The sequence below is a fragment of the Etheostoma spectabile genome, chromosome 1 (assembly GCF_008692095.1).
Source record: "Etheostoma spectabile isolate EspeVRDwgs_2016 chromosome 1, UIUC_Espe_1.0, whole genome shotgun sequence".
NCBI lineage: Eukaryota > Metazoa > Chordata > Actinopteri > Perciformes > Percidae > Etheostoma > Etheostoma spectabile.
Window position 1 is genome coordinate 3,298,964 of NC_045733.1, and position 7,822 is coordinate 3,306,785.

Sequence of the window (7,822 nt, forward strand, 5' to 3'; positions counted from 1 at the left end):
AGCCCCAAAACCCCAAGCAAAGCCCTTTTTTTGGTTCTTTAGTAATCCCAAACAGTACAGATGTCCAGGTTTCAACAGGGCCAATAGAGGGGGAAAACTGCTCAGTAGGGGTTTGTATTTGTGACACATCTTGCAAAAAAAATTTAATGTTTGGTTTTGAGGTGTTAAAACTTTTTTTTGTTTAGTTTAAAACTAACCAATTCCCGTTTTACATATTTTAAAGGTTAAAATGTTACCCGAGTATTTTAAAATTGAAATGAGAAAAAATAAAGAGGAGAAAATCACAAAATTTTTATTTTAGTTGTCATTTATTAAAAAACATAAATAAATTTAAGATGAATGTAAAAAAAAAATGTTCCCTTTAAAAATAAAAAAAAAAAAAAAAAAACCCAATAATTTTTTTAACAATAAAAAAAAACCAAAAAAAAAAAAAAAAAAAAAAAAAACAAAACAAAAAAAAAACATAACCCAACAAAAAAAAAAAAATTTAAAAAAAAAAAAAAAAAAAAATTAAATTTAATTACAATCTAAAAAATAAAAAAAAATATAAACAGAAAAAAAAAAAAAAAAAAAAAAAAAAAAAAATAAAAAAAATAAAAAAAATTAAAAATAAAAAGATATAAAAATTTAAAATTTAAATGATAAAAGGGGAAAAAAAAAAGTTTAAAAAAAATTCCGGGGAGGTTGCTATTTTTTTTCCTTGTTGTGCATTTTTTCCCCCCCGGGGGGAGCATGTGGGGAAGTTACGAGGCAAGCGGTTTTAAAAAACGCCCAGGATTTCTGCAGAGTTTTGACAAAACGGATGTACATGGGCAATCCCCTCTGAAACCCGGGGGACACATAGCTCTCGCTTCAGATTTCCTTTTGAGGACAAATAGATTCCGGAAAACGGGTACAGAAGCACCAAGAAAAGGGGGATACATTTTATACGCAACCCCAAGATGAGTAGAAAATAGTACACGGGGCCAACATCTTTGTGACAATCAGGTTGACACACCACACGCTGACCAAAATTAAGCAGAATCACAAAACAGCTGTAGAGGATACCAAACACATACAAGACATCATAGCCTTTTTCTGAGCAGTCCATTTACCTTTTTAATATTAAAAGAGGACCAGTGATGTTGTTGGGCAGGATGGCTACAACTACTGATTGATTAGCTGCACAGGAGTCCTGTCGATTTTTCTGCAGTATTCAAATCCCACAGCGAAGGTGATAAATTGTTGTTTTCACTCCCATTTGCTATTTGAAAATTGGCACTCTGTTGTAACAGAACACACTCTGGTTTTTAAATTTAGAGCGCTGTTGGAATTCACGTTAGTTAGTTTTTTAGTATCACAAATCTCCATTTAAGGTTTAGATGTGTTTTTGCCGGGTTGGAGGCAGCCTACGGTTAGGCAGGCAAGGTTGTTGCTGGTTTAAGGTAAATTAAATCAATGTATCAGCATCATCTCAGTACTAGTTGGTGCAAAACATTTATTATATTTAAAAAAAAATGGAGAATCATGTTATCTTTGCTTAAAAAATAAGGCGCAATAATTCTTTCTCTGCCTGGTTTATCACTGCTGAAGTGTCTCAAAGGATCTGCACAACTGCGCACCGTAACATTGCGTTTTCAATTCAAGTTGCAATATAATTTTGGAAACTTTTTTTCTAGTCTTCTCTTACTGGTAAACATGATTACTAAAAATGCATTTATAGATCACCAAGTCCTGCAGATATGGTCTCCCATTTTTCAAATTCTCTTGAATTCAACTGATAGATGACATTGTCTTCCATGTGTAGAAAATTGTTCATGATTGTGGCGCAACTTGCAAAAGAATAGAATGGATAGGTTGACAGATAAATAAGTTGAGTGAAGAAGGCAGAGAGGATAGCACTCGAAGGAAACAAAAGGAATGGAGAATAATTGAACATTTAGTCCTGTCACCAGCAGAGCGGTGCACATCAACCATGGCATTCTCATGATACAACATGTGTGTGTTTGTGTGAGTGTGTCAGTGTAAGGTCTTAAGTGGCCTTCTGACTGTGTGAGCTGTTGATCGTTTCTCTGAGCTCTGACAGATAACACACACTCAAGTACGCACACACACACATAGCTTGTGTCTGACAGTATGACATTCAAGGACCACTGTCAACCCACCCTCTGCAATGCGGGGGGAAGTTAGGGAGTGTGCTGAAGGGTACACCTAACATTTTATCATATGGCAAAGAATGACTGCAGCCTGAACTGAAGACTTTTGACACATCCATTGTGGTTTCCTATGTTTCATTTGTTTTTTATTGAACAATTCATTAAAATGATTTCAAGGAATTTATTTTATTTAAGTAGTTACTATAGTAATGTGTAGGGATGCACTGACACCGATGGCAGTATTGGCAATATCGGTCCGATGCCGTGAGTATTCCATGTTATCATACTAAAAAAAACCTTATAGCAACGTGACATTAACTTCTCAGTCAAGCAGGTGTAGGAAGGCGAAAGAAGAGCAATGTTAGCCGCTTGGAGATTTTTGGCTGTAAAAATAACAGAGGCTCTTCACCGCTGATATTTGGATTAACGTTACCAGTATCAGCCCAATGTCTCTCATCAGTTTAACAGGCATACATATGAAGAAAGCAATATTTCAATATGCTCTGTCTGCATGCGGCCTCTCCATCGCGCTGTTGCAAAACCACAGTGCACTTTGTAAATAGCGAATTTTTACAATTGGGCTAAAACAAAAGCTGTCGATTTATATAGTTTGCCACAAGTCTTTAAATTTTGAGAAAATCTTGTGAATATAGCTGCTGGTATAAACAAACCAGCCACTCCGTTTAAATGGCTAATTATTATGCACGCAAATTATGTCATTGGACTTTGCGTTTTTATTCTTTCTACACTTGACTCAGTATTTTGATGTCAGGAATATTATTTATTTTATTGAGAATAGCTCAGGGAAATGTCCACCCCATGGGCACTGAGTTTTGAAAAGAAAAAAGGCATGTTACTGCTTAGATTTGGTTTAATTGTCAAGCATATCAGAGCATGCCAAAATCATCTGTTTCTGAAAACAACCTTGAACCCCAAATGGATTATTACGTAATGATTCGTATTTGTACTCGGTATCGGCAAGGACCCAAATGTTAGTACATGTACTTGGTCTAAAAGAAAGTGGTATTGGTGCATCCCTAGTAATGCGAATTGATATGAACTCCAAATTATTTTTGTGGATGAGAATAATAATTTACATCTCTAAATGTATAGGTTTACAAACAAAGGGAACTTGTTTTAATATTCAGTTGTACACAACTGTAACAGTAGTTGTGCGTAAAAATGTGTGTTTGGTTTTTGCAGGTTTAGCAGGCAAAACAGAGAGGAAGATGGAAAGGGGATATACAACAAACTTCCCAAATTGGAACAAAACAGATGTTGCAACTATATGGTTTGCAACTAAACCGCCATAGGCCACCCAGACGCCTTTTATATTTAATGAAAGTTCACTGACTCCAGGCTTCAAACAATATAATTATATAAAAATAAACCTAACTGGGCTTCGGCCGTCCACAGTCTAATACAATCCTTTTATCAGAGGTGGGATTAAGAGATGATTGACATTTTCACTGAGGCATATGGGCAGGTCATTGTGAAAATGACTGACACCTGACAGGACCACTGTGATGGGTTCTTCCTGTTTACTGTGAGCTTTTTGTGATTGGCTGTCCCAAAAGCAATTTCCTGTTTTATGTTCCTGTCTGCTAGCTGGCAGGTTTAATGTCAGGTTGCCTAGCTGTTACACACACACACACACACACACACACAAAAACACACACACACACACACACATTTTAATTACTGACTTAGTAATTGTGCCTGAATGATTTTACTTCACAAAGTGATGATTTGATTCCAGTATGTCACAATAGAATTACGGCCAAATCATGTTGTTTCATTCTTTGTATTTCTACTGGAGATGGACATTTTTATTCCTGCAGACAATTACAATGAATTGTATATCCTGTTTTTGGACCACTAAACTATCATGACATTTCTTAAACCTTTGTCTAAATTGAAAGATTATTTACTTGATATAGAGTTGTACCCAGTTTTCAAGCTTCAGCTAACCTTTGAAACCTGCTTTCTGGTTGAGGTCAGACTGGGTGCTTATGTGCACTTCATTTCATGGAGCTTATTTGTGGAATATAAATAGGACATGCAGAAAGGATGGGGGTAGAGGTAGAAGGTAGACAACTAGGAGACAAGATGAGGGGATGGGGTCAGAAAGACAGAAGACCTCCAGGCATATGTGTTGCTGGTGCCTACTGCTGTGCCTATTGTAGTCCAATGGTGTTATGTCACTGTATGGCTTATTTGAAGCCTATGTATTTCTTTAGATTTCTCTATTTAGCAATTGAACTGTCAACAGGTACCACAGCTGCTTCTGGATGCAGTTGAGGAGATCAACAGTCCCTCTCATTACATGTAATTTGCACATGTTTTCCATGAATCAATATAATGATCCAGATATTTCTGGGAAACAAACAATCTGAACAGAAAACTAAATAGCCTTTTTTTTTTTTTACATTTTTGTGTGGCGTTGCACCGTAGATTTTTTATTTGTCTATTTGATATGATATACAGAGGCAACTTTTCACAGCTTTTTCCGAGTCCTTAGTTCAATATACATGTTTATACATGATTTTGATGACCTAAATATGAAGAGCAGATATACAGCTAATCCTGAATAAAGGCTTTACATGGAACATAGGTTGATATCTGTTGTGCTGTTACAGCTGTTATCTTTAAATCTGAACAGATTTTCTTGACTTAAGATCATTATCTGTTTCATAATGTTTGCAGCAGGTCTTTCCTGTTCCCAAACCACGCACCTCCTTTCTACAACCTAACCTCCACCGTACCACCATTTTCTCCTTCCTTCCTCTATTCTCTGCACTCTCAACACTCCCTCTGGCTATCTTTTCTTTTCCTCTCTGTTTCACTCCCCCCTTTCACTCCCTCCTCTTTTATCCCAGTCGTTCAAAGCGCAAGACAAACTGAAATGCTTAAAGCTCAACAGCATTAGTTCTGTCATTTTCTTCGACTAAATGAATTCGTACTCCGCTATAGGCCATTATATCCATGGAGCACAATCTACAGTGCTTAATCATAGTTTGATGCTTATTGCTCACTATTTCCTTCACGTTGATTTTAACTCAGTTGCCGTTGGTGAAAACTCAAGCATGTACTGTAATGTATCATCACCATGATAGTTAAGGATTTTTAATCAGCAATAGTTGTTATGCTGATTTAAAGAGGCTGATGGAATCTCTGAATCTTCACATTAAAGGTACTCTAAGCGATGTCACGCGTGTTTTAGGCTACAACATTTGTTGTCACAAACATGTTGGTTGTCACTATCTGTGAGCTGCCTGTTCCTAGAACACACTGTAAAAAACGTGGTGTCTGTAGACAGCCCAGTGTCTACAAATGGCAACAAAAACAAACTGTGCCCACCTGCACCTCGAAGCATACACAAACAGTGTTCAGGCGTTCCAGCCAATAACCAACAAGAAGGATTTGTGGGTGTGGGTAGGGGGGTAGTGCTCGGAAGCACAGAAGGGAAGGGGTGGGATGGGATGAGGAGGAGGGAGGGGGAAGCTAGTCTTATTTTGTTTGAAAATACTTTGAACGTCAACAAAAAGTAACATCACCCAACGCCGCTTAGAGCACCTTTAAATAAATCCCTTCCCATCCTATCTTTTCCAGTCTTCTAACTTTGGCATATGACCAAATATCTGCACAGCTAATAACAATACCATCAGCCTAGCTGCATGTAAATAGCTAATGTTAGCATGCTAACACGCTAAACTAGGGTGGTGAACATGAGCATGCTGATGTTAACATTTAGCTCTGTGGGAAAAGCCTCACATGCCACTTTCAACATTTAACAACACAAAATAACTAATACATACAGACCACAGGCCAAGTAAACATGCAATTTCCTGCATGGGTCATAGACTAAGAATGTTTTTTACCTCATTTGCATTGTACTCTATTGGATTGTGTTCTATTATGTTATACTCTTTGTGTCATCTTTTTTTATACCTTTGACTTCTCTATTTTTTGCTACCACTTCTCCCTCCCTCTCTCTCTCTCTCTCTCTCTCTCACACACACACACACACACACACACACACACAAACACACACAGTTATGTTTTAATTATTTTATTGGCCACAATAGAAACAGCAGTAGCAAAGTAATTTCCATCCAGTCATCCATTTTCTATTGGCTTATCCAGGTAATTTTCTAGTCATTTAACCAGGGCAAAATCCTTTCATTCAGTGGCTGTAGAGTAAGAAGAGAAGCCCAGATGTCATTTTGGTAGAAACCTTTTCCACCTTCTTCTGTGGAATCCAGAGTGAAAGTCAACCCCTTAACATTAGCCAGAACTGCCTCAACTGGTTTCTTTCGATCAACATCAAGGTCCTGCAGTTTGCCAGACTCCTTTCATTCTTACACTTGCAGTGTGAGACCAGCCATCCCTATTTCACCCGCAATCTCATTTTGGTATACTTATTGTCCTTGATACACATTGCTGGCTGTGTATGTTATGGATAGTGTCTTTGGGTAAAGCTACTTTTCTCTACGAGGCAGCAACTATGGTTTCAGCCATGAAGCTGTTGTAAACTTCTCCACGGGAATCAATCATGATGGTCTGATGAACCCAGAAGGACACCGTCATCAGCAAACAACACAAATACCAAATCACTGCTGAATTCCCCACCACGTTTTATACAAACAAAAGAAAAGGCAAACCACACCCTTATCAAAGTCCACTGCCTCACTTGAAAAAACTTGATGGCTCTGACATCTCATACTTCCGTAGCAACTACTACAGAAAACTCAAAGTGAAAAGCATTTTATCAGTACCCTGAGCTTGGTAGGCATTCTCTGGAAGGTTTAGCTGTGTAAGTTTCTGATCATTTGAACAGGAATTGGCTCCCTTTCTGACATTTGGGAATGGCTGGCCTTGTCTGGCAACTCAAAGGCCCACCAGAGGCCTGCAGCATCTGTGGATGAACCTCGTCCATCCTCAGTGCCTAGTGCCTCTTTCTTCCTATTTGCTCTCTGCTTCCTCTGTAACATCTCATTTCACTCCTCCCTTAAGTCCCTTTTTGCCTCCTTGTCTCCCCTTTTGTAACTTTTGACCTCTCCTTGCCACTTGTGTAACTTCTCTCTTTCTGTTCATTTAAGTGAATTTCCTGCATCAGCCTCCTCATGTGTGTTCTTCATCCATCAGCCCTTGTTTTATCACAGGTTTTTCTCTGTCCTCTTTTTTTCTCTGCTTTTTTTACCTTGTAAGTTCTCCTTCTTTCACATTTCTGTATGTCGGCCTGTAAGCTGCTTTACTGGTATTTGTCCAACCTGTCTTTTGTTGTCAGTCTCTCCTCTCCTCATTCTCCTTGTGTATTATTTTTACTAACTGTCTTCTTTGGAACTTTGATCACTTTCCCATCTTCTTATTTGGTCCTTCTTCTTTCTTCCCTTTACTTTCTGTTCAGTCTTGTCTCATCCCTCTCTCTCTGACCTCTTGTCTCTCCCTCATTCCAATGTCAGATAACTGGCCAGTCCCCATGAATAATGGAAAAGATGCAGCACATCTTCACTTTTTATCTATTTCAATATCTACTTTTCATATTTCCCTATTTTTTTGGACATTTAACAACACAATGCATCCTTGTTGTCCTCAGCCCTAAACCTAAGTCCTAACTCTAAAAATGCCATTGAAAGAGGGGGTGTTTCAGCAAGCACTTTGTACATATGTCAAAGATATGATAA